Raw genomic sequence first — 27478 nt, 5'->3', positions numbered from 1 at the left:
TATTTGCCATGAAGTGATTGGACTCAAGGCCATCATCTTCGTTTTCTGAATGTTAAGCTTTAAGCCAACTTTTCTCACTCTTCTCTTTCACTTTCATCAAGAGGCTCTTTAGTTTTTCTTCACTTTCTGCCATAAAGGTGGTGTCATCTGCTTATCTGAGGTTATTAATATTTCTCTTGGCAATCTTGATTCTAACTTGTGCTTCTTCCAGCCCAGCGTTTCTCATGATGTACTCTGCCTAATTTAAATAAGTAGGGTGACAATATACAGCCTTGAGGCACTCCTTTTCCCATTTGGAACCAGTCTGTTGTACCATGTCCATTTTTAACTGTTGCTTCCTGACCTGCATACAGATTTCTCAGGAGGCAGATCAGGTGGTCTGATATTCCCAACTCTTTAAGAATTTTCCACAGTTTATACTGTGGGTACATTAATTGCATTACTCTCTCAAGCCAATTATCATTTAAAATCCTCAGAAGGGTCTTTGCTGTGTGAGTCTTCAAAGAACCCATATGAGTGAGATGGTAGATTTTTTTTTTAATCTGAGAACACAATAAAGAAAGTATTTTGGAGGGTATGTAGCAGCTATATAAGCTATTTTTTCCCATTAAATCTATCCTCACTTACAATCTCAGACTCTTGTGTTGAGACAGTGTTGCTAGTTTATAGTAGCCTCATTTTTCAAAGGAATTTTATTGTCTTATGATTGGCCTTTGGTTGAAGCTATTCTGGATCATTTCTCTAATTTCCTAACTTTAGATCTCTAAGATAAGGATTTCAGGTATGACTTCTTTCCTTCCTTCAGGTTCTAGTCTCTTTAGGCATGCTAGTCTATTTGTTCTGAGAAATCAGCATGGGATATGAGGGTATTGAGAAACCTATATGGAGGTCAGGAAGCAACAGTTAGAACTGGACGTGGAACCACAGACTGGTTCCAAACAGGAAAAGGAGTACGTCAAGGCTGTATATTGTCACCCTGCTTATTTAACTTCTATGCAGAGTACATCATGAGAAACGCTGGATTGGAAGAAGCACAAGCTGGAATCAAGACTGCTGGGAGAAATATCAATAATGCAGATGACACCACCCTTATGGCAGCAAGTGAAGAGGAATTAAAAAGCCTCTTGATGAAAGTGAAAGAGGAGAGTGAAAAAGTTGGCTTAAAGCTCAACATTCAGAAAACAAAGATCATGGCATCTGGTTCTGACACTTCATGGGAACTAGATGGGGAAACAGTGGAAAAAGTGTCAGACTTTATTTTTTTGAGCTCCAAAATCACTGCAGATGGTGATTGCAGCCATGAAATTGAAAGATGCTTACTCCTTGGAAGAAAAGTTATGACCAACTTAGATAGCATATTCAAAAGCAAAGACATTACTTTGCCAACAAAGGTCCATCTAGTCAAGGCTATGGTTTTTCCAGTGGTCATGTATGGCTGTGAGAGTTGGACTGTGAAGAAAGTTTAGCGCTGAAGAATTGATGCTTTTGAACTGTAGTGTTGGAGAACTCTTGAGAGTCCCTTGGACTGCAAGGAGATCCAACCAGTACATTCTAGAGGAGATCGATCCTGGGGTTTTTTGGAAGGAATTATGCTAAAGCTGAAACTCCAGTACTTTGGCCACCTCATGTGAAGAGGTGACCATTGGAAAAGACTCTGATGCTGGGAGGGATTGGGGGCAGGAGGAGAAGGGGATGACCTAGGATGAGATGGCTGGATGGCATCACGGACTCAATGGATGTGAGTTTAAGTGAACTCCGGCAGTTGGTGATGGGCAGGGAGTCGTGGCATGCTGCAGTTCATGGGGTCGCAAAGAGTCAGACATTACTGAGCAACTGAACTGAAGAATTATTAAGACACTCAAGCATGTTAACAACTGGCTCCCAGTTCTTTATATGGACATAAATAAGTCGTTCAAATGGCCTTTTGCAGAAACAAAATTATCTTCAAGGTGACTTTTCCATCCATTTCCATATTTTAAAATAGATGGCAGCTTCTCTCTCCAAAAGGCAAGTGATCTCCTAAGCTAAATAATAGGGAGTTTTAGATAGCAGTTTTTATACCACACAGTGATTCAATGTCCTTGCAAAAAGCAATCTGCTTTTTTGATCAATTGCAAAAGTTCAGTGGCCACAAATGGTGAAGAGGGCAGGAGAGAAAACCCCACAGACATAGTCCCTCAAACACAATCCTTGTTTGAGGATGTCATTAAGAAGCCTATTCTGATTCATGGCCAGATAGGTCCTGGCTGCCTTTGTGGAAGGCTGATCCCCCTGTTTAAGTTTGGTGATGCAAAGAGCTATTTTTGTTGTTGAGTGCTATTGCCTCCATTTAGGAGTACTTAAAATGAGCACACATTCTTTCTACAAAGTTATTCCATTTTCATTTTATTAAATGATTTATTGGATGGCTCCCAAAATGATTACCTAGAAATGTCAGGTAAAGGTTAATTCAATATCATGGGGCAGCGTGGTATAAGAGTTGTGTGGCATGAGGTTGATAATACCATTTGCTTTAGGAAAGAAAAGGGAATAATTTAGTGTAACACCACAGGTACCTGACATTATTTTTCAATTTATCTGCAATAAATAAGTACATTTTGAATGTATTTTCCATTTCATAAAAAATAGAATGTTTTTGAAAGAATGACCTCACATTGCTATTTGAAAATAAGTGTTAGAAATAACTTAGGGATATTTTCATTTTTGCTGAAGCTCTATCTCCAAAAGAGGTTATGCTATTGAAGAAAAGTTAAATATGGGGAGTTGGGTAAAGTACCCTTTTGCAGATATGTTATTATATAGTATTTTTGAGCATATAGCAGCCCTGAATCAGAAAATGGGGGCTTGATTCCTGGATCCAGCATCAATTTATTGAATAAATGACATTGGGAAAATCACTCAATTTCTTAAGCTTTAGTTTTCTCATTTATAACATTAACTATGCAGAGCACAACTCTTTGCACACAAGGAATTATTCCTTTATTCGGTCTTTCGCCTTATTTAAGACATATTTGCTGCTTCTGCTGCTGCTAAATCACTTCAGTCGTGTCTGACTCTGTGAGACCCCATAGACAGCAGCCCACCAGGCTCCCCCATCCCTGGGATTCTCCAGGCAAGAACACTGGAGTGGGTTGCCATTTCCTTCTCCGATGCATGAAAGTGAAAAGTGAAAGTGAAGTCGCTCAGTCAGTGTCTGACTCTTAGCGACCTCATGGACTGCAGCCTAGGAGGCTCCTCCGTCCACGGGATTTTCCAGGCAAGAGTACTGGAGTGGGGTGCCATTGCCTTCTCCTTAAGACATATTATGGGGCACCAAATCTGTGCTAGGAATGTTTGTTCCACCAACTTTATTGAGATATAATTGACATATAACATTGTGTAGGTTTAAGATGTACACTATGATGATTTGATACACTTACATATTATAAAATGTATATATTACAAAGCCCAATTAACAGTAGGGTTTGTTAACATCTTCATCATTTAGCATAAGTAACATTTCAGTTTTGTGGTGAGAATATTGAGACCTACTTTCTTAGCAAATTTCAAGTATATAAGTCAGGATTACCAATTTTAATCACCATGCTGCTAAGTCACTTCAGTCGTGTCTGACTCTGTGTGACCCCATAGATGGCAGCCCACCAGGCTCCCCCATCCCTGGGATTCTCCAGGCAAGAACACTGGAGTGGGTTGCCATTTCCTTCTCCAATGTAGGAAAGTGAAAAGTGAAAGTGAAGTTGCTCAGTCGTGTCTGACTCTTAGCGACTTGATGGACTGCAGCCTACCAGGCTCTTCCATCCATGGGATTTTCCAGGCAAGAGTACTGGAGTGGGGTGCCATTGCCTTCTCCAATAATCACCATACTGCATATTTAAATTCCAGAATGTATTCATTATGAAACTGGAAATTTGTACTAATATCTTACATTTCTCCCACCCTTCTCCCATTCCCTGGCAACTATCATTTTTTCTGTTTTTTTTTTTTTTTTTTGAGCTTAGCTTTTTAAGATTCCACATACAAATGATGTCATATGGAATTTGTCTTTCTCTGTCTGACTTATTTCACTTAGCACAATGCCCTCAAGTTGTATCCATGCTTTTGCAAATAACATGATCTCTTTCTTTCTTAAGACAGAATTGTATCCTGTCAACACACAGCTATATATCTTGGCTATGCAGCAATACTGCAATGAATGTAGGAGTTCAGATATGTCTTTGAGAAAGTGGTTTCATATTCTTTGGATATATACCCAGAAGTGAAATGGCTGGATCATATGGGTTAAATTTTGAAGAACCTTCATGCTTTTTTCCTTAGTGACTGTGCCAATTTACATTTCTACCAATAGTGCATGGATGTTCCCTTTCTCCACATCCAACACTTATCTTACTTGTCTTTTAGATAATAGCCATTCTTACAGATGTAATACCTTTGCTTAAATTTACTTCTAAATATTTTATTATTTTTGATGCTATTGTGAATGGAATTGTTTCCTTTATTACTTTTTCAGATATCTTGTTGTTAATGCATAGTGAAGCACAACTCATTTCTGTATATTGAATTTCTGTCATCCAACTACACTCAATAACGTATTTTATCTAACAGGTTTTCGGTGGAGTCTGTAGGGCTTCTCTGGGGGCTCAGATGATCAAGAATCTGCCTGTAATGTAGGAGACCCAGTTTGATCCCTGGGTCGGGAAGATCTTCTGGAGAAGGGAATGGCAACCCACTCCAGTATTCTTGCCTGAAAAATCCCATGGACAGAGGTGCCTGGCACGCTAGAGTCCATAGGGTCGCAAGAGTTGGGCACGACTGAGTGACACTTTCTTAAGACGATTTTACATGCTATGTCATCAACAACCAGACATTTTACTTCTTCCTTCCTGCTTTGGACGCCTTTTATTTCTTTATCTTTCTTGGTTACTCTGGTGAAGACTTTAGTACTGTGTTGAATAAGAATGGTGAGAGTGGGCATCCTTGTCTTTTTCCTAATCTTAGAGTAAAAATTTTCAACTAAAATTTTGAGTGTGATATCAGCTGTAAGTTTGTCGTGTGTGCACTTTATTATATTGAGGTATAGTTCTTTTTAAAAATTTTTACTTATTAGTTTTTGGCTGTGCTGGTTCTTTGTTCCTGTGCGTGGGCTTTCTCTAGTTGTGGTGAGCAGGGGCTACTCTAGTTGTGTTGTGGGCTTCTCACTGTGGTAGCTTCTCTTGTTTGGGGGCATGGGCTCTACGTGGGGCATAGGTGTGTGGGCATCAGTAGTTGTGGCACACAGGATCAGCAGTTGCAGCTCCTAGGCTCCAGAGTGCAGGCTCAGTAGTTGTGGCACATGGGCTGAGTGGCCCTGTGGCATGTGGGATCTTCCTGGACCAAGGGTCGGAACCTGTGTCTCCTGCGTTGTCAGGCAGAATCTTTGCCACTGGACCACCAGAGAAGTCCCTTGAAGTATATTTCCCTTATACCCTTTTTCTTGAGGGTTTTTAACATGAAAGGATATTGAGTTTTTTCAGATGCTTTTTCATCATCTATTGGGATGACCATATGAATTTTGTTTTTGTTTCTGTTAATGTGGTATATCACATTTATTAACCTGCATGTCTTGCATCCCTGGAATCAATCCCACTTGATCATGCTGTGTGATCTCTTTAATGTGATGTTGAATTAAATTTGCTGGTATTTTGCTGAGAAAGTTTGCTTATATGTTAATCAGGGATATTGACCTGTAGTTTTTTTTCCCCTTCTATATCATGGGAGAAATATCAATAACCTCAGATATGCAGATGACACCACCCTTATGGCAGAAAGTGAAGAGGAACTCAAAAGCCTCTTGATGAAAGTGAAAGAGGAGAGTGAACATTCAGAAAACGAAGATCATGGCATCTGGTCCCATCACTTCATGGCAAATAGATGGGGAAACAGTGGAAACAGTGTCAGAGTTTATTTTTGGGGGCTCCAAAATCACTGCAGTTGGTGACTGCAGCCATGAAATTAAAAGACGCTTACTCCTTGGAAGAAAAGTTATGACCAACCTAGATGGCATATTCAAAAGCAGAGACATTACTTTGTCAACAAAAGTCCGTCTATTCAAGGCTATGGTTTTTCCAGTGGTCATGTATGGATGTGAGAGTGACTGTGAAGAAAGCTGAGTGCTGAAGAATTGATGCTTTTGAACTGTGGTGTTGGAGAAGACTCTTGGCAAGTCCCTTGGACTGCAAGAAGATCCAACCAGTACATTCTAAAGGAGATCAGTCCTAGGTGTTCTTTGGAAGGAATGATGCTAAAGCTGAAACTCCAATACTTTTGGCCACCTGATGCAAAGAGCTGACTCATTAGAAAAGACTGATGCTGGGAAGGATTAGAGGCAGGAGGAGAAGGGGACAACAGAGGATGAGATGGCTGGATGGCATCACCGACTCGATGGATGTGAGTTTGAGTGAACTCCGGGAGTTGGTGATAGATGGGGAGACCTGGCGTGCTGCGATTCATGGATTCGCAAAGAGTCGGACAGGACTGAGTGACTGAACTGAACTGAGCTGATCACTGGCTTGGTATTGAGTAAATGCTAGCCAAATAAGATGAGATTGGAAATGTTGCCCTCTCTTCCATCTTTTGGAAGAGTTTGAGAAGAATTGGCTGACATTACTTCTTATTTAAATGTTTGGTAGAATTTGTTGAGGAAACCATCCTTTGATTTATTGGGGAAACCATCAATTTGTTGGGAGATTTTTGATTACCAATTTAATACTTACTAATGATTTACTGTTCATATTTTCAATTTCTTCATGATTCAGTTATGGTAGGTTGTACAATTATAGGAATTTATTCATGTTTTCTAGGTTTCCAAATGTTTTGGTGTACAACTGTTCACAGTGTAGTCTCTTAAGATTCTTTGTATTTCAGTGGTATTAGTTGTAATGCCTCTTCTTTTATTTCTGATTTTATTTAGTTCTTTTCATTTTTCTGTATTGGTGAATCTAGCTAATGTTTTGTTTTTTTTTTTTCCAAAAAAACAGGTATTAGTTTCGCTGATCTTTTCTGTTGTCATTTTAGTCTATACTTCATTTCTTTTTGCTCTGATCTTTGTTATTTCTTTCTCCTACTAACTTTGAGTTTTATTTGTTCTTCTTTTAGTTCTTTGAGGTATTAAGTTAGTTTGCTTGTTTGAAATCTACCTTGATTATTCTGTAGGTGTTTGTTACTGAAACCTCTCTTAGCACTGCTTTTGCAGAATTCCATATATTTTGGTATGTTTTGTTTTCATTTTTATTTATTTCATATTTTTTTTATTTTCCTTTTGATCTTATTTTTTTATTCATTGGTTCTTAAGTGTGTTAATTTTCACATATTTGTGAATTTTCCAACTTTCCTCTTTTTATCGATTTTTAACTTTGTATTATTATGATCAGGAAACATACTTAGTATGATTTCAGTCTTCCTAAATTTGCTAAGACTTGTTTTGTTACCTATCATATAATGTATCCTGAAGAATGCTCCATGTGAGCTTGCTAAGAATGTGTACTCTGCAGCTGTTGGATGCCATGTTTCATATATGCCTGTTAGGTCCGCTTGGTTTAAAGTATACTGTAAGTTTCCTTCTGATTTTCTGTTCCTATTCATTTTTGATAGTGGGGTATTGAAGTCCTCTCTTATTATTGTATATGTTTCCCTTCAGGTATATTAGTATTTGCTTACTATATTTAAGTGTTTGGATGTTGGGTGCATATGTTATTTATGATTGTTACATCTTCTTGATGAATTGACTTATCATTATATAGTGATATTCTTTGTCTCAGTATAGTTTTTGGTTTAAAATGTACTTTGCCTGATACATATATAGCCATACCTACTCTTTCGATTTCCACTTTAATGGAATATGTTTTTCTATCCCTTCACTTTGTGCCTAAGTGTGTCCTTAAATCTGAAGAGAACCTTTTACAGGCAGTATATAGTTGGGTCTTGTTTTTTAAATCAGTCAGCCACTCTATGCATTTTGTTTGGTGAATTTAATCTTTTTACATTAAGATTAATTATTGATAGATAAGCTTCCCTGATGGCTCAGACAGTAAAGAGTCTGACTGCAATGCAGGAGATCCAGGTTCAGTCCCTGGGTTTGATAGATAAAGACTTACTAATGTCATCTTATTCATTGTTTTCTGGCTTTATATTATTCCATTGTTCCTTTCTCCCTCCAGCTGCTTTCTTTTTGAATTGATGATTTTTACTAGATTTTAAAGATAACAAGTTAACTTTTTGCATCAAAACTCAAGTTTTAAAATTCTCCCTTCCATTTATGTCTTTGATGCCATCATTCTCCTCTTTTTATATTGTATGTTCAGTAACAAATTATTGTAGTTGTAGTTATTTTGAATATTATTTTCCTTTAAGCTTTGTGCTAGAATTAAGTGTATAACACCACAATATCACAGTGCAATAGTATTCTGAATTTGACTATATATTTACCTTTACTGGTGTGTTATATATTTTCATGTGCTTTCACTTCAACTTGAAGAATTGTTTTCAGTATTTCTTATAAGGCAGGTTTAATGGTGATGAAAGAGGAGAGTGAAAAATTTGGCTTAAAACACAGCATTCAGAAAACTAAGATCATGACATCTGGTCCCATCACTCTGGCAAATAGATGGGGAAACAGTGGAAACAGTGACAGACTTATTTTTGGGGGCTCCAAAATCACTGCAGATGGTGACTGCTGCCATGAAATTAAAAGACACTTGCTTCTTGGAAGAAAAGCTATGACCAACTTAGATAGCATATTGAAAAGCAGAGACATTACTTTGTCAACAAAGGTCCATCTAGTCAAAGGTATGGTTTTCCAGTAGTCAGGTATGGATGTGAGAGTTAGACTATAAATAAAGCGGAGTACCAAAGAATGGATGCTTTTGAACTGTGGTGTTGGAGAAGACTCTTGAGAGTCCCTTGGACTGCAAGGAGATCCAGCTAGTCCATCCTAAAGGAAATCAGTCCTGAATATTCATTGAAAGGACTGATGCTAAAGCTGAAACTCCAATACTTTGGCCACCTGATGCAAAGAACTGACTCATTTGAAAAGACCATGATGCTGGGAAAGGTTGAAGGCAGGAGGAGAAGGGGACAACAGAGGATGACATGCTTGGATGGCATCACCGACTCAATGGACATGAGTTTGAGTAAACTCCAGGAGCTGGTGATGGACAGGGAGGCCTGGCATGCTGTAGTCCATGGGGTAGCAAAGAGTGGGATATGACTGAGCGACTGAACTGAACTGAATGGTGATGAACTCCCTTCAGTTTTTGTTTGTTTGAGAAGTCTTTATTTCTTCTTCATTTCAGAAGGACAGCTTTTCTGGGAAAAGTATTCTTGTTTGGCAGGTTTTTTTCTTTTAGCACTTTGGATATATTATCCCACTCTCTCCTGGCTAAGTAATTTTTGCTTGATTCATTGATAGCCTAATGGGAGGTTCCCTTGTACATCACAATTTCTTTTGCTACTTTTAAGAAACTCTCTTTTGTCTCTGATATTTGATGGTTGTTTTAACATGGTTTAGAGAATATCTCTTGTTCTCCATTGTAATTCATAGATCACCTTTTCAGCTTGATCTAGTCTGCTGTTGACTCTGTGTATTACATTAAAAAAAAATCATTCATTATATTCTTCAGCTCCAGAATTATTGTTTTGTTCTTTTTATGATTTCAGTCTCTTAAATTTCTCATTTTGTTCATATATTGATTTCCTAATTTTGTCAAAATGTCTTTCTGTGTTGCTTATAGCTTTTTGATCTTCCTTCAAACAACTCTTTCCAATTTTTTTTCTGTTACTGTCTCTTTTTTTTTTAACTTTTTTAAAATTGGAGGATAATTGCTTTACAGTGTTATATTAGTTTCTGCCATACAACATGAATCAACCAGAGGTATACATATGTCTTTTCCCTCTTGAACCTCCCTCCCATCCCTGGCCCCATCCCACCCCTCCAGATTGTCATAGAGACTGAGTTGAGCCCCCTGCATCATACAGCAAATTCCCACTGGCTCTCTGTTTTACATATGGAAGTGTTTATGTTTCAATGCTACTGTCTGATTCTGTTGTTGTTTTTTTGTTTACATTTTAGTCATGTCCTCCACCATCTTTCCTAACTGCCTTGGGAAATGAATACCTTCCATTAGCCCTACTAAGGAATTATGAGGCTTTCTCAGACCTTCTATGGAGATTCCTGCCCCACACTTATTTCCTCTTGTATCAGAATTCTTAAGCATGTATGGTTTCTGTTCATCCTGCAAAACACCAGGCCAGATGATGACAGCCTTCCTATTGCCTTCCGAAGGGCCAAACTAAGCTCAGATTTATGGTCTCTCTCTGGCTCACTGATCCAGGTCAGTTTTCTCTGTATGCTCACTAACCTTCTTCCAGATCTGCTGCCACCATCTCAGTATTCACAGAGAGTCAGCCTCAGGGTTGGGGTATGTGTTAGTGAGGCACCCAGGACACCAAGGATGCCCATGGCTTAATTGTGGGTGTTTTTTTTTTATTAAATTAATTTTTTTAATTTAATTTTAAAATCTTTAATTCTTACATGTGTTCCCAAACATGAACCCCCCTCCCACCTCCCTCCCCATAACATCTCTGTGGGTCATCCCCATCCACCAGCCCCAAGCATGCTGTATCCTGCGTCAGACATAGACTGGCGATTCAATTCTTACATGATAGTATACATGATAGAATGCCATTCTCCCAAATCATCCCACCCTCTCCCTCTCCCTCTGAGTCCAAAAGTCCGTTATACACCGCTGTGTCTTTTTTCCTGTCTTGCATACAGGGTCGTCATTGCTATCTTTCTAAATTCCATATATATGTGTTAGTATACTGTATTGGTGTTTTTCTTTCTGGTTTACTTCACTCTGTATAATCGGCTCCAGTTTCATCCATCTCATCAGAACTGATTCAAATGAATTCTTTTTAACGGCTGAGTAATACTCCATTGTGTACATGTACCAAAGCTTTCTTATCCATTCATCTGCTGATGGACATCTAGGTTGTTTCCATGTCCTGGCTATTATAAACAGTGCTGCGATGAACATTGGGGTACATGTGTCTCTTTCAATTCTGGTTTCCTCGGTGTGTATGCCCAGCAGTGGGATTGCTGGGTCATAAGGTAGTTCTATTTGCAATTTTTTAAGGAATCTCCACACTGTTCTCCATAGTGGCTGTACTAGTTTGCATTCCCACCAACAGTGTAGGAGGGTTCCCTTTTCTCCACACCCTCTCCAGCATTTATTGCTTGCAGATTTTTGGATCGCAGCCATTCTGACTGGTGTGAAGTGGTACCTCATTGTGGTCTTGATTTGCATTTCTCTGATAATGAGTGATGTTGAGCATCTTTTCATGTGTTTGTAATTGTGGGTTTTTGTAGATGAGACATCTCCAATGTCTCATTGGCAAGCTTCCTGATATAGTTTGTGATGTGGTTGGGTAGGTGTATATCCATTTAATGCCCTCTGAGCGTTTTATCTGCAGCTCTCTAAGCTTTTTCCCTCCCTTAGTCATGCAGCTCATGACTTTATTCAGAGTGGAGTGAGAGAAAAATAGGCTTTTATGGCAACATCACATGTAACTGGGGAAGCCGGATACTCATCTACATGCTCTCAGTTTTCCTTGAGGGAGAAATCACGGACCTAGCAGGTCTCACTCGGCACACTGAGCTGTGTCACTCTGGGGGAGGCATGACGTGGGTAAAGGGGAACTTTTCTTCCAATCTTCTTCAGTGTATCTAAACTCGTTTTTTTTTGTTGTTGTTGTTTGTTTTTTTTTTTTCCTCAGACAGTGTGCTAGAATTCAGTTTTTGGAAACTTCAACTTCTGCAAGGGCTCTGTTGTCTGTTTGTGTTTGTGCACAGCAGTGCTCTCCAGGACCTTGTGTTAGAGAGAAAGATGGGTGGAGAAGGCAGGAAGTTCATGGCTTTGCAAAGCTAAACTCCATATATGTTAGCCATGATGATTGTTGTCCTTATTGCTATGGTTCTTTTACCATATGATCAGACTATTGACATTCTTCCTTTGGAGTTGGAGCCAATAACCTTTCTTTGGTTAGAAGAACTTGATGATGATAGGAATCTCTGATTTCTATATGCTTATTCTTTGATGACTGCCATACTTAAGGGAAAGTTTTCACCCAGACCAAAGGTCCATCTGGTAGTCTCTAAGGAGCCCAACAGCAGATCTCAGGTTGTTTCTAGGACCTCAGGATTCTGAGTTTTCCAAAAGAACAGTGTGCCATTGCCAGGGAGAACAATGGGTCAGTCTGTTGGCCTCCATAACCGTCTGTTCTCCTAACCTTGACATGATTAAGGTCCTGATCCCCTATCATTTTTGCTGAAGAAGAGTGAATCTTAAATTTCTCATGTTATCCTGTGTTACTTGAAGGGTGAAACATTTTATATTCTCTCAGCTGTGAAGCTAAAACTGCTCTTAAAAGTAAAGTCTAGTATTAAAAAAATGTATTCCACATAATTGCAGTCTGACGGGTGGCTATACTGAGTCTCCACTCTTGAATAACTGGCTCCTTTTAACCCTCATTTTTAGTCCTGACAGTATATGAACTTGGACTCTCTTTTTTCCCCCACTTCTACCGAAGCTTTGGCATTTAAAAGGTAAAAAAAACCACAAGCATCTAGACGCTCATAAAGATATTTTGAAGTTAAAGCATGATATGCATTTTCGTAAATATTCAAATACCAACTATTTATTTGTTCAATGAATATTTATTAAGCACACACTAAGTGCTTGGAGATGTTTAGTGATGAAAACACAAAATAGAGCTGTTTTTGTGGAACTTGCGTTCTGATGACACATAGGGTAGGGGTGAGATCTAGATGTAATACTTCTCTAAAGTTCATGTAAGCAGGTCCCTGTCCTGAGCCTATGTGTAGAGGATCACATTTAGCCCTATCCAGCACATCTCTCCATACTGGCCATGGTGTCCAAATGGCCCAGGGAGGCTGCTGACTTGCCCCTCTTTTGAAATCAAAAGCCAGATAACTAGCGCCCTAAATTCCCTGACCACACCATGCCCAGCCCACTTCTAGAGAATACGGAAGCCTATTTCATGGATCCATTCTCATAGATCAGAGTATGACACTGTTGTGCTCCCTTCTCTAAGTGTGAGGAGTGGCCAGGGCATGGCTATTTGCCTGGGAGGAGGGCCTGGAGATGAGACGTGGCTGGATGGACTGGTGTGCTTTGTATGTCAATGTGAGGTCTTTTTCTGGGTGGGGCAGTGTCAAGGGGTGGGAGGCTGGGCCCTGAGCTCATGTTTGCTCCCCTCTCCATGCTGTCCTGTTCTGGCACAGCACATCAAGCAGTCTGAGTGTCCTGAATTTGAACTTGGCCTTTCATTACTAAACCCTTTTTATGAAAGGTAGGAAGATAGAATATATTTTATCTAGTAGGTTTTTTTTTCAGCTTAATTTATAACTTTTAAATATTTCAGCATGCCCATATTCATGGGCATTGCAAATCTTAGGGGTGGACTTGTTGAACAGGTGACTAATCAATAGGCAAGCAAATATTTGAAGACAATCATTTTCGACAGTGATAAACATGTGACTGAAGTAAGACAAGGAGTTGAGAGTGAATTTGAGAGTACCTGCTCCTTTAGACTGGATGTTGATAGTAAGCCTCTTTGAACACGTGGCGAAGAACTGAGCTGAATAAGAAGATGCTCATTAGAAAAACTCTGGGCAGGCCATTCTCTTAGGAGAAAAAGCAGATTCAAAGGCTCTAAAGAAGAGAGGCACTTCTTTGACCCAAGGAGTAGAAAGGCCAGCATGGTTCACATATAGTGGACCCAGGTGCAAAGCATGAGTTGACATTCGAGAGGTCTACAAGAATCAGAACCCTATATAAGGCCTGAAGATCATAGTTTGGAATGTGGATTAATTCTCAGTGCAGTGAAAGCATTGGAACGATTTATACAAGGGAACAGAACAAATCTGATTTAAATTTTACAATGATAACTCTGGCCATTCTGTGATGAATGAGCTTGTAGAAACAGAGATGGAAGCAGTAAAACCATAGAAAAGGTTATTGCAGTTGTCCAACTTAATATTGATGGTGGCTTAGATAATGTTTCAGACCATGGTAGACATTCAGTGCAAAAATAATTTGGTAGAACATGTACTTAGAACTATTATTTAAAGTTCTATGAAACTTCTAGCAGCTAATCACTTGTTCAGTTCCTTTTGTGACAATTCCTGTTATGACATCACTCAGCAAACTCATTATTATTTCAAGAGTCCTCCTCTTTCATATGGAACCACTTGTGATCCTAAGAGCATTGGAAAATCAAATTATTTTAAACACCTTTTGACAGTGCAACATAGGGAACTGCAGTAGAGGCTAGGTTCAGTGATGGCTGAAGGGTTAACAGCTAATAGTGGGAAATGATTAGGAAAGAACAGGAAAGATTATGAGAAAATGGCACAGTTAAATTTATTCTAATTTCCTGTCAGATGGCATGATAGCTGAAATACTCAGCTCATTATTGAAATTGTGATGTAACATGCAAGGCCTTTGCATAAGGAATGACTAAGCAATGTTTTCAGCTTATGCTGTTGAATTATTAAAAACAGAGAGGCGAGTTTACAAGGCCACAAATGTTGGTTTACCCAACAAGTAATTCCTGAAAGCTTGTTATGTGCAGACGCTGGACCAAGGAATCCAGAGGAAACTTTAGGTTTTGACTTCCAGAACGCCAGAGTTTAGTGAAGACTTTGCATTTTAAACTTCTCTAGCCTACTTTTCCAATTTTTTAGAAAACTTTACAGTTTAAAAAAATTACCCACTCTGTCTTATTTAATATTTTCTTTAGATTGCAAATGTTGAGAAAGGAGAGCCTTTGAATTTTACTAGAATTTTCTATAACAGTGCCATTCCATGGATGCCTTTCATAGTTGGTGAAAATGTTGCTAGTCTGGATCCTTTGTCTTTAGAATAAATTGCTCCCTAGGTTATTTTAATGTTCTGCTGCTGCTGCTAATTCGCTTCAGTCGTGTCCAACTCTGTGCAACCCCACAGATGGCAGCCCACCAGACTCCCTCGTCCCTGGGATTCTCCAAGCAAGAACACTGGTCCCCATGAAATGCAGTTAACCTGCCTCTTGCTTTTCTTTGTCGAAAGTAGCCAGTTACCATTAAACTAGATCTTGATTCTATGATTGGATGGCAAAGCACATAGATAAAAGGAATCATGTCTGCCACAAGTAGGTGTCATTTTAAAATAACAGAGTACTTTTTTTTTTTGTTACAGTGTCAGTTTCATTGTGCTTATGGTATCTTTTTAGAAACTGAGAATCTGCTTGCTTTGAAATCATTCTTGACTTTTTTAGACTTTCACAAAAGTTACATTTGCAAATTACTTTTACAAGAGCAAATTCCTAGAGCCCACAGTATTGCTCATAATATTAAGGATAAATAAGACTTATTCAGAGTTTATTACTAGGCTGAAGAAGGGATTTAAATATGTTATTTTGTGTAATTTTTATGATAGCCTATAATATAACAAAGATCTTATAAAAAATATGCATTTTACAAAACTTCATTGTTCACTCCTGTTTTGAAAAATCACCACATGAATATAAACCCTAGGAAGCCAGAGTTTACATCTGCCTGTTTCTGTCTTATACTCCAGTAGCTTCCCAGGTAGCTCAGCTGGTAATGAATCTGCCTGCAATGCAGAAGACCCCAGTTTGATTTCTGAGTCGGGAAGTTCCCCTGCAGAAGGGATAGACTATCCCCTCCAGTGTTGTTGGGCTTCCCTGGTGACTCAAATGGTAAAGAATCTGCCTGCGATGTGGGAGATGTGGGTTACACCCCTGCGTTGGTAAGATCTGGAGGAAGGGCATGGCCACACCCATTCCAGTATTCTTAACTGGAGAATCCTCATGGACAAAGGAGCCTGGCAGGCTAGTCAATGGGTTGCAAAGAGGCAGACACGACTGAGTGACTAAGCACAGCACATCTTACATGATGCCTGATCCACAGTCAATTATTAATAAACATTTAACTGCCTTCTAAATAAATGGCAACCAGAGTTTAAATGGCTTACACAAGGTCATAAATCTAGACTAGTCCTGTCTTACTCAAAAAGAGTATGTTCTTAGAGATCTTGATGAAGTTTCAAGGAGGAATTCATTGGCCTGCTGGGTTGGATATTAGGAATTTCTTATATAGTTTATATTTATCTAATATAATTGCATAACTACAGATTGCTGCGCTTAGTATTAGTTCATTTGGGAAAATTTTATTCTCAGATTAACAGCCTCGGGTACCTAATAAAACACTAAATGGCTCACTTTGAAGCTTTTCTTTTTCTTATCATAGTAACATTTTTCCCATCATGTTCCAATTTAGTTCTAAAGGAAGTTAACTGAATGAGGGTAAAGTCCCTCTTTTTCAGATTACCCATATAAATTTATTAAGTTTTTCTTAGGCTCTCTAATTTGTCTCCTGTCCCACCCTCAGGAGTTTAGAAATGGTAAATTCTCCTTTCTCGGAAGATTATTAATTCTGATATCATTGTTCAAATAGCAAGCTTTAGGTTGATTTCACATGTCCTGCTGAATTGACTTCCAGCTTCTCTGCTGGGCATTTAAAGTGCTTCCTTTCCTCATACACTTTTCCAAACCTTGGAATCCAATGGTATCTTCTGGTGTGACTCCCAGAAAATTCTCCTGGTGCTTTCTAAAGCAGGGAGACTGAAGGCTGCTCTGTCTTTACCGTGGTCTGGCACCCTTGAGATCGGTACCTGTGTGTGCGCTCCTGTCCCATCACCACGCCTTTCTTCCTACATCTCTATTTATATGAAGCTTGCTCTCTCCTTTGGGCAGAACAGAGGCCAGCTCTCCTTTTGCAGCTTGTGTCTTCCTTACGGCTCTCCCCAATGGACCAGAACCATAGTACAGTGTTCTGCCTCAGAGTGTGGGCCTTTTAGGACAGGGACCAAGGCTCCATCTCTCTGAGGGCCCAAAGCAGTGCCCACTTCACAGACTGAACAGAAGGGTACACAGCAGAAGGTTCTGTTTCCTCCCTCGTTTCCCACCCCCCTTTGTTCTTTCTCTGAATCCACTTTGTATCATAAAAGGTCAGGATCCTGAGTATCAACTGAGGAGGATTTACATTGTTTTGGATTGACACATCAACATAAAAATGAAATTTCTCTTCCTAATATCAAATATCCTTTTACTCTACCCTAGCAAAGACTTTCCTCCAAGGAAGGGGTGAGGGGGAAGCAGAACGAGTTCTTCAAGCGTGAACTCTGGTTATGGTTATAATATGTGAAAGGGTGTTGATATAAGTGTTAGTTGCTCAGTCGTATCTGACTCTTTGTGACCCCATGGACTGTAGCCTGCCAGGCTCCTCTGTCCACGGGATTCTCCAGGCAAGAATACTGAAGCCATTCTCTTCTCCAGGGGATCTTCCTGACCCAGGGATAGAAGGAACCTGAGTCTCCTGCGTTGCACGCAGATCCTGTACATCTGAGCCACCAGGGAAGCTCTGTTTATATATTCATTATCCAAAAGGAAAGGGCACATAGCAGCCCTTGACTTATCCATTAAATAGTTTGTCAGTCCATCTTAAAGAGGAACCATGGGTTTCCCTTCTTTGTCTGATATCTCCCTCCCTTTTTTCAATTCATTTGTCCTTTTGTTTTATTCTACCTTGCTCGCGTGTTAGTTTCTTATTGGGGAGGTACTTCCAAGTCTTCCCTCCATCCTCCCCCGTACGTTGCAGGACTGGGTGAAACACACCTTTCTTTGGGTAATAAAGAATTTTTCACAAAATAATTTTGATGAATCATCTAGAATGTGTAACATGTGTGCTATGTGGTCAGGACCTTATTAACTCATTATGGCATTATCAGTACTTAGTAACTGCTCAGGAACTAATTGTTAAATATGTGAATAAAAAATGTTATTGTTCTAAGAATCTTTACCCCTTTACTCTGTTTACCAGTACTTAATGACGGATGGGGCTTCCTTGGTGGCTCAATGGTAAAGAACCTGCCTGTAGTAGACACATGTTGGATCCCTGGGTTGGGAAGATCTCCTGAAGAAAGGAATGGCAACCCACTCCAGTATTCTTACCTGGAAAATTCCATGGCCAGAGGAACCTGGCAGGCCATACTCCATGTGGTTGCAAAAGAGTTGGACATGCCTTAAGGACTAAACAGCAACGAGGGATAAGAGTGGAGTGGGATGCAAAAAAGGAATTCTGAGACAGGGAGAGAAATTCTCATCCTGCTGCAAATAAAAGAGAGGAACTGAATTTTTAATGTTTCTTTAGAGTTGCCAAACCTACCTCTGCTAGGGACCTCTCTTATTTTTCCTTCAAATGGAGCATAAGGAATTTAAACTTTCACAATGTCATTTTGAAAGGCTTTGCTTTTTGAGGACGAGGAGCTCAAGTCTTGCCCCCTGTCTGTTTTGTTTGGGTGAGCTTAATAGCCTGGCTTCCCTGGTGTTTTCCCTGGTGGCTCAGACAGTAAAGAATCTATCTGCAATGAGGGAGACCTGGGTTCTATCCCTGGTTTGGGAAGATCCCCTGGAGAAGCGAATGGCTAGCCACTCCAGTGTTCTGGCCTGGAGAATTCCATGGACAGAGGACCATGGCAAGCTGCAGTCCAAGGGGTCGCAAAGAGTCGGACACGATTGAGCAGCTTTCACTTTCACTTTAATAGCATGATATAAGAAGCACCACAATTTACTTACCTTCCTGCAATTTGAACCTTCTGATGAGCATTCCTGGTTAATCTTTTATTCAGAGAACTCTCAGTATAAATTTTCCTTTCTTGTAATGAGATCCACGAAACTTTCTTTGGGCTTCTTGAAATCATAGCTGAATGTTTGGCAGACGTTAAAACATCTCCATCACTTTTGGTACTATCTGATTTGAATATTTTAATACCATTGCAGTTTCCCCACCTGACATTGCATTAAAGCCATAGCTCACATGTTTTACTGACAAAATATATTGTATTGTACATATGTCTCAGGACAGAAAAGGAAGCTGTCAAACTGTTCTTAGAACATGTGGAAGGAAACAGAAATTTGGCCTTCAGCAGTAGAAGCTAAGATAAACCAATTCATCTAGCTTCCCATGTATATCTCTGAAGAGCTTTTGCAGATTTTCATTGTACATTTACCTATTTTTTTCAGTTGTTGTTATTAGAGCTATTATATAGTTGGATTGCAGCTAAAATATTCCTTTCAAGAAATAATATCTGACCTCATTCTATTTTATCTCCTAGAGATCTTATTTTCTTCATTCTTCTGTGATTTCTGGCTTGAACTGGAGAAAATTTGTCCATCTTATCGTCCCTCCTATGTTCCAAGCTACTTAAGAACAGGGGATACTTCTTTCACAGTTAAAAAATTTCTGTAATATATAGATACTCTGCTCTGTACCTGCATTTCAAATTAAAGGCCTGCTCTGATGATAGGCAAGAAGGACTTCCATCATTTGGCCCTTTTTTTTCATTTCACCTGTTCCTTATACCAGTTCTGTTCTATATGTAACACCACAGAAATGCTGCCTTTCTCTGTGTTCTACACCACATCAACTTATTTCCCACTCTGAGTCTTCCCACGGGCCTGTGGTCTTTTCTGGGACTGCTTTTCATTCCCTGTTCTCCATCCTGTTTGCACTTTACCTGGCTCACTCCTCTGCCTTTTCGGTCTCAGTTCAAATGTGATTCCTTAGAGAGGATGTCTTTGCCACCCACGTGTAAATCACATAAATCTGATTCCACTCATTATTCCCATTTATAGTTTTCCCTTTATGTTACACTCTCACAGTGTAAAACTATGTCAATTCATTTTAGATAAAATTCCTTATTAAGGTCAAAACTTAGGTTAGCTGCTATATTGAAAAAGCCTTGCATTATGCTTGGTACATAGTAAATGTTACTAAATATTTTTTTAAAGTGTGTGAGCTACCAGAGAAGACTAAGGATAGATGGGAGCCTAAACTATACAAGTCATAGGAAGGGTTTGTTTGTTCTTGGTATAAAATTTAAATGATACATCTGAAAGAAATTTATGCAGAGAATTTTCTCTTCTCTATGAACATCGATGTATGTTCTTTATAGAGATCAGATGGAGTCATTTAAAAATGATAAATATGTCCCTAGATCTTTCCCATGCTACTTATTCACTCTGGTCTGCTATCCCTATATTTGCAGCAGCTTGAACAGTGCCTGGCACATGCTGTTCGCTGCTGTTTAGTTGCTAAGTCGCATCTGATTCTTTGTGACCCCATGGACTATAGCCTGCCAGGCTCCTCTTTCCATAGGATTTTATTCTCCAGGCAAGAATACTGGAGCAGGTAGCCATTCCCTTTTCCAGGGGATCTTCCTAACCCAGGGATCAAACCTGTGTCTCCTGCTTGGCAGGCTGATTCTTTGCTGCTGGCATCTGCTAAGAGAAACTGCTTGCCGATACAGGAGACGAAGAGATATGGGTTCAGTCCCTGGCTTAGAAGATCCCCTAAAGGAGGAAATGGCAACCCACTCCAGTATTCTTGATGAGAAAATCCTGTGGATAGAGGAGACTGGTGGGCTACCACCAGTCTATAGGATCGCAAGGGTCAGACATGACTTAGCGACTAAACAACCACAGCAATGTTATCCCTACAACTGTCACTTCCTTTTTCACATTCCCCATTTTTTGAGTTGGTCCCTTCCGTTTATCTTCTAGATCACAGTTTAAGCTTGCCTTCTCAGGGAGACATTTCCTATCCCTAAATAAGGCTAAATCCCTTGCTATATACCCTTAAGGTACTCTGCCCTTCTCTTTTCATAAAATTCCTCATATTTTATTCACTGAGTTTAGCAGATATTTATGTGCAATAAAGGATTAACTCATTAGAGTTGGGTTGTTCAAGCCCTGCACATTTCAAAGAAAGGACTACCCTTGACTGGCTCCTGAGAGATAATATCTAAGCCACTGGAATATACTGCCTGACAGGAGTATCTTTGTACACCTGGGGCCTTGGGCCACGGCAGACAGTTTATGCTAAGAATGTGATTCATGGTGCATCCTTTAGCAGTGTTGTGTCAGCTTGATCTCTACAAGGGCAGGAGGCTGAGTAGCCAGTGTCAGTGTTTCCTGCCTATGTGATTGAACTCCAGTGATAAACCCTGGACAGCAGGCTCAGGCGAGCTACTTGGTTGGCAATATGCAATGCCTGTTGTCACACATCATTGCTAGGAAAATTAAGTGCTGTTTGTATGACTCCACTGGGAGAGGAAAAGGAGAAGCTTGTGCTTAGTCTCTCCTGAACTCTGCTACATGCACCTTTTTCCTTTGTTGATATCAATCTTTAACCTTTTGCTGTAATAAATAGTGCCATAAACATAACATTTCTAAATTCTGGGAGTACTTCTAGTGAATCGTTGAAACTAAGGATGGTTTGGGGACCACAGACATAGTCTATTACTTATCTAATATGCCAGACATCTGTTAGGCACAAGATTTACCATGAAGAATGAAGTACACAAGTCCTTGTATCAGCTGATGTTGGAGAAGCCAGATTACAAACAAGTAAGCAGACTAGACAAATACAAATAAAAAGTAAGTCCCATGAACAAATGAGAAAAATAGAATAGAAGTGTAGAAGAGTCTGTGTTTTATGCCACAAACAAATTCTATAGGAGGGACTAAGTATGTACATTTAATTTACCATTTATCTTCATAATATAACAGGCTCCTGGCAGAAAATACACGCTCAGTAAATGCTTGTAAACTTAAGTTGAATGCCAACTCCCTTTCCCACAGCTGTCCATTTCCTTGCAGAAATTTTCCTGAGCAAAGTGAAATAAATTTAGGATGTTAAAATATATGGAGCATAGCTAGATTACATATTAAATATGAGGTGTGTATGTGTGTTTTCTCTAATAATAGAGAAGACTAAACTGACTTTTGAAAATGAAAATCTTCTCTAGTTTGCTGATTTGGGTTTTGAAAATTTTGTTGTTACTTCTGACTAATCGTAAGTAACTTTATATGAGAAAATCCATTTACTTGATTTAAGAATAAATTTAGTAGGAAGATGTCTGCAAGTGTTTTATTGCATGAATGTTATGTAATGTTAAACACGCAAAATAGTTATTGTGCTTTGAAGACTACATAAGGCCCCAACAGATTTTCCTTTGGATCCTAATATCTAACATATGTTATATGTTGAGTAATTTCTATCTTAAACTCTATATTAAGAGATTTTATGAAATAATTATCTTTAACAGGTTGAAACTTCAGTTCAGTTCAGTCACTTGGTCGTGTCTGACTGTGCGATCCCAGGGACTGCAGCACGCCAAGCCTCCCTGTCTATCACCAACTCCCGGAGCCTACCCAAACTCATGTCCATTGAGTCAGTGATGCCATCCAACCATTTCATCCTCTGTTGCCCCCTTCTCATCCACCTTCAATCTTTCCCAGCATCAGGGTCTTTTCAAAAGAGTCAGTTTTTCGCATCAGGTGGCCCAAGTATTAGAGTTTCAGCTTCAACATCAGTCCTTCCAATGAATATTCAGGACTGATTTCCTTTAGGATGGACTGGTTGGATCTCCTTGCAGTCCAAGGGACTCTCAAGAGTCTTCTCCAACACCACAGTTCAAAGCATCAATTTATTGTAACTCAGCTTTCTTTAAGTCTATCACATCCACAAATGACTGTTGGAAAAACCATAGCCTTGACTAGCTGGACCTTTGTTCGCAAAGTAACGTCTCTGCTTTTTAATATGCTGTCTAGGTTGGTCATAACTTTTCTTCCAAGGAGTAAGCGTCTTTTAATTTCATGGCTGCAATCACCATCTGCAGTGATTTTGGAGCCCCCCCCCCCAAAATAAAATCTGTCACTGTTGCCACTGTTTCCCCATCTATTTACCATGAAGAGATGGGACCAGATGCCATGATCTTAGTTTTCTTAATGTTGAGTTTTAAGCCAACTTTTTCACTCTCCTCTTTCCCTTTCATCAGAAGCCTCTGTAGTTCTTCTTTGCTTTCTGCCGTAAGTGTGGTGTCATCTGCATATCTGAGGATATTGATATTTCTCCTTTGCTTCATCCAACCCAGCATTCCTCATGATGTACTTTGCATAAAAGTTAAATAAGAAGGGTGACAGTACATAGCCTTGATGTACTCCTTTCCCAATTTGGAACCAGTCTGTTGTTCCATGTCCAGTTCTAACTGTTGCTTCATGACCTGCAAACAGGTTTCTCAAGAGGCAGGTCAGGTGGTCTGGTTCCCATCTCTCTCAGAATTTTCCACAGTTTGTTGTGGTCCACACAGTCAAAGGCTTTGACATAGTCAATAAAGCAGAACTAGATACTTTTCTAGAACTCTCTTGCTTTTTCAATGATCTAACAGATGTTGGCAATTTGATCTCTAGTTTCTCTGCCTTTTCTAAATCCAGCTTGAACATCTGGAAGTTTACAGGTTCACATACTGTTGAAGCCTGCCTTGGAGAATTTTGAGCATTACTTTACTAGCATGTGAGATGAGTGCAATTGTGCAGTAGTTTGAGCATTCTTTGGCATTGCCTTTCTTAGGGACTGAAATGAAAACTGACCTTTTCCAGTCCTGTGGCCACGGCTGAGTTTTCCAGATTTGCTGGCATATTGAGTGCAGCACTTTCACAGCATCATCTTTTAGGGTTTGAAATAGCTCAACTGGAATTCCATCACCTCCACTAGCTTTGTTTTTAGTTATGCTTTCTAAGGCCCACTTGACTTCACATTCCAGAATGTCTGAGTCTAGGTTGGTGATCACACCATCGTGATTATCTGGATCGTGAAGATCATTTTTGTATAGTTCTTCTGTGTATTCTTGCTACCTCTTCTTAATATCTTCTGCTTCTTCTAGGCCCATACCATTTCTGTCCTTTATTGTGCCTGTCTTTGCATGCAATGTTCCCTTGGTAGCTCTAATTTTCTTGAAGAGATCTCTAGTCTTTCCCATTGTATTATTTTCCTCTATTTCTTTGCATTGATTGCTGAGGAAAGCTTTCTTATCTCTCCTTGCTATTCTTTGGAACTCTGCATTCAAATGGAAACATATCACTTCTTTATTCCTTTAAGAGATTTTTTTTAGCACTGCATTCTGGATATTCCCATGTGTGTTGATTGTGCACATTTCAGAGCTGATGGAAGTGTAAACACTGATTATATTTGTTTATTGATCCCTTCTCAAGGAACTCGACTAAATAGCACTCCTTCAAGTTCTGTTCTGTACTATTGTTCATGTTAGAAATTACCAAGTGAGTGGTGCCATGTAGACATTATATATGGTTATAGTACTGATATAATGTGTTGTTTTACAGTGGAAGCATTATGATGGAACATTCTCCATGGCTGTGTCAGTTGACCAGACATAAATCTTTCCTTCATTGAAGTGCTAACACTAAATGCATGGGTGTGCAATGGGGGTGGCAGTGGTTATCAAGTGTATCTATGTGTATGTGTGTGTCGAAGGTTGTTAGTGATAGATTAACCAGAGATAGCTGAGAACTTTTTTATGAGATGTTTGCCTAAAATTGTGGGTGGATTTCCTGGGTGTAATATAATCCTTTTTAAGAAAATCACTTATTTGATATTTATATTTTTCTTAAAAGGGGGATATATTAATTATTTTCATTGGATATACTTCCCATTTGAAGGGGGACAAATATTGCAATATGACATAATAGTAGAAATGAGCTTTGGATTCAGACAACCAAAAGTTTTAAATCTAATGATAAAATTTAGTAATTACATGAACTTGCAAAAGGCAACTTTATTTCTGTAGTCTCAGTCATCGGTAAAATGACAGGACGATTTGACAGTAGAAAATAAGATTTAGCTTAGTTTAAAGGTCTGATTTTATATTTTTAAAATAATACCTTTCACAGCATTTTCACAGTTTTTTTTCACATGCTGTTTTAATCATCTCCTTGTTCATGACGGAGAGATTGTACTATGGGATTGTGAGGATGGCTGAACACATGACATCTGACACTGGACATATGAGATTGACAGTGGTGAATTAGTCACATAGATTGTTATTTATGGGCTTACCAGGAGGTGCTAATGGTAAAGAACCTGCCTGCCAATGCAGGAGACTTAAACAATACTGACTGGATCCCTGGGTCAAGAAGAGCCTCTGGAGGAGGGCATGGCAACCCACTCCAGTATTCTTGCCTGGAGAGTCCCATAGACAGAAGAGCCTGGTGGGCTACAGTCCATAGGGTTGCAAAGAGTCAGACACGACTGAAGGGACTTAGTGTGCACACATTGTTATTTACAACCTGGGAGGGCAGGGAACTGAAATCTGTTACTTAGGGATAAGCAGAGACTGTGTTTGGTTCCCTTGATAAGGAAGGATACTTAGCTAGGGGACCTTACCCTCAGAAGAAAAATCAGGAGGGAAACTTGCAGTTAGGCCAGATGAAGCTCTCCTGATTTCTCTCAGATGTCAGTGTAGCACGTAATTGTTTAAATTTAATTTTTATAGGGATGTAGTTGATTTGCAGTGTTGCGTTGTTTCATGTGTGTAGCAAAGTGAATGTGTTCATATATACATATCAACCTTTGTTTTAGGTCCTTATTTCACATAGGCCATTACAGAGTATCAAGTAGAGTCCCCTGTGCTGTGTGGCAGGCCCTTCTTGGTTATCTGTTTTATGTAGTGTGTGTATGTCAATCCCAATCCTCCAATTTATCCCTCCCCTCACTCACTGATAGCCATCAATTTCTTTTCTACATTTGTAATTCTGTTTCTGTTGTGTAAGTAAGTTTATTTATACATGAACTTTCATTAATTTTAGACCTTAAACCATACACGCTTTCTTTTGTTTGTCTGTCATAAGACTGTGAAATAGGAAATGTTGATGCAGAATTTTGAAATGGTGATCATAGAGGTGGTTGCATATTATCATATTTTAAAAAATGGGCTAACACACGAGAGGTGAGAACATACACGTGTGAAATATCATGGGTGAGTACTTGTACGTTTAGATATCTGTGTGCATGTAGATGCATTGATATTTCAGAAGGAACTGTTCCTTTGTTCATTCAGTAAAGTAGGAAACCATTTCTCTTCACAGTTACCTGGGTTTAGCGCTTGATAAAGTGAAGTCTTGGTAAAATGGAGATAGACTTTGACCAACAAAACATCTTAACTACTACAACCCTACATCTTTTCATGCCAAATTTTGCTTAAAAATCTTTCATTGTTTTTCTCTGTTCTCAGAATAAAGATGAAGACTTTAACAATGTCTGTAGAATCTCATATGATGAAGGCTTTCTCACTTTCTTCATTCCATTCATACTCATCTTCTTTCAGCCATGTCAGCTTCCCATGCTCACTCCAGTCACAGAGCTTTGTCCATATTTTTCCACATGCCTATGATGCTTTCTCTCTTCTGCTGTTGTTCACTTGCCAAGTTGTGTCTGACTCTTTGCGACCCCATGGACTGTGGCATGCTAGGCTTCCCTGTCCCTCACCATCTCCCAGAGTTTGCCCAAGTTCATGTCCATTGAATCATTGTTGCCATCCAACCATCTCATCCTCTGTCATACTTTTATCTTTCTACCTTCAATCTTTCCTAGCAGCAGGGTCTTTTCCAGCGAGTCATCTCTTCTCATCGGGTGGCCAAAGTATTGGAGCTTCAGCTTCAGCTTCAGCTTCATCATCAGTCTTTCTAAAGAGTATTCAGGATTGATTTTCTTTAAAATTGACTGGTTTCATCTCCTTGCTTTCCAAGGGATTCTCAAGAGTCTTCTCCAGAACCCAGTTCAAAAGCATCAATTCTTTGGTGCTTTACTTTCTTTATTATCCAGCTCTCATATCTGTTTATCTATACAGGGGCTTCCTTGGTAGCTCAGCTAATAAAGATTCTGCCTACTATGCAGGAGACCCTGGTTTGATTCCCTGGAGAAGGAATAGACTACCCACTCCAGCATTCTTGAACTTCCTGGTGGTTCAGATGGTAAAGAATCTGCCTGCAATGTGAGAGACCAGGGTTGGGAAGATCTCCTGGAGGAGGACATGGCAACCCACTCCATATTCTTGTCTGGAGAATCCCCATGGACAGTGGAGCCTCATGGGCTACAGTCCATGGGGGTCACATAGAGTAGTCAGACATGACTGAGTGACTAAGCACAGCACATATCCATACATGACTACTGGAAAGACCATAGCCCTGAGTATACAGACTTTTGTTGGCAACGTGATGTCTTAACTTTCCCGCTCCGTTAGCTTAATCTCATACTTTTGAATGATGTTTTTCTCTGGGAATCTTTTCCTGGTATCTAGGTTAAACTGTGTCTTCTTATCTTAGGCTCCTAAAGAACTCTCTGTTTTTCCTTCATAACACTTATCACAATATAACAATAATTTGTTTATATGATATTTTAATTAATTACTGGTTTCATTACAAGTCAACATTTTTAGGAAGAGAA

Source organism: Capricornis sumatraensis, chromosome 9, assembly GCF_032405125.1.
Source record: "Capricornis sumatraensis isolate serow.1 chromosome 9, serow.2, whole genome shotgun sequence".
Taxonomy (NCBI): Eukaryota; Metazoa; Chordata; class Mammalia; order Artiodactyla; family Bovidae; genus Capricornis; species Capricornis sumatraensis.
Note: the sequence above shows the minus strand (reverse complement) of the source record.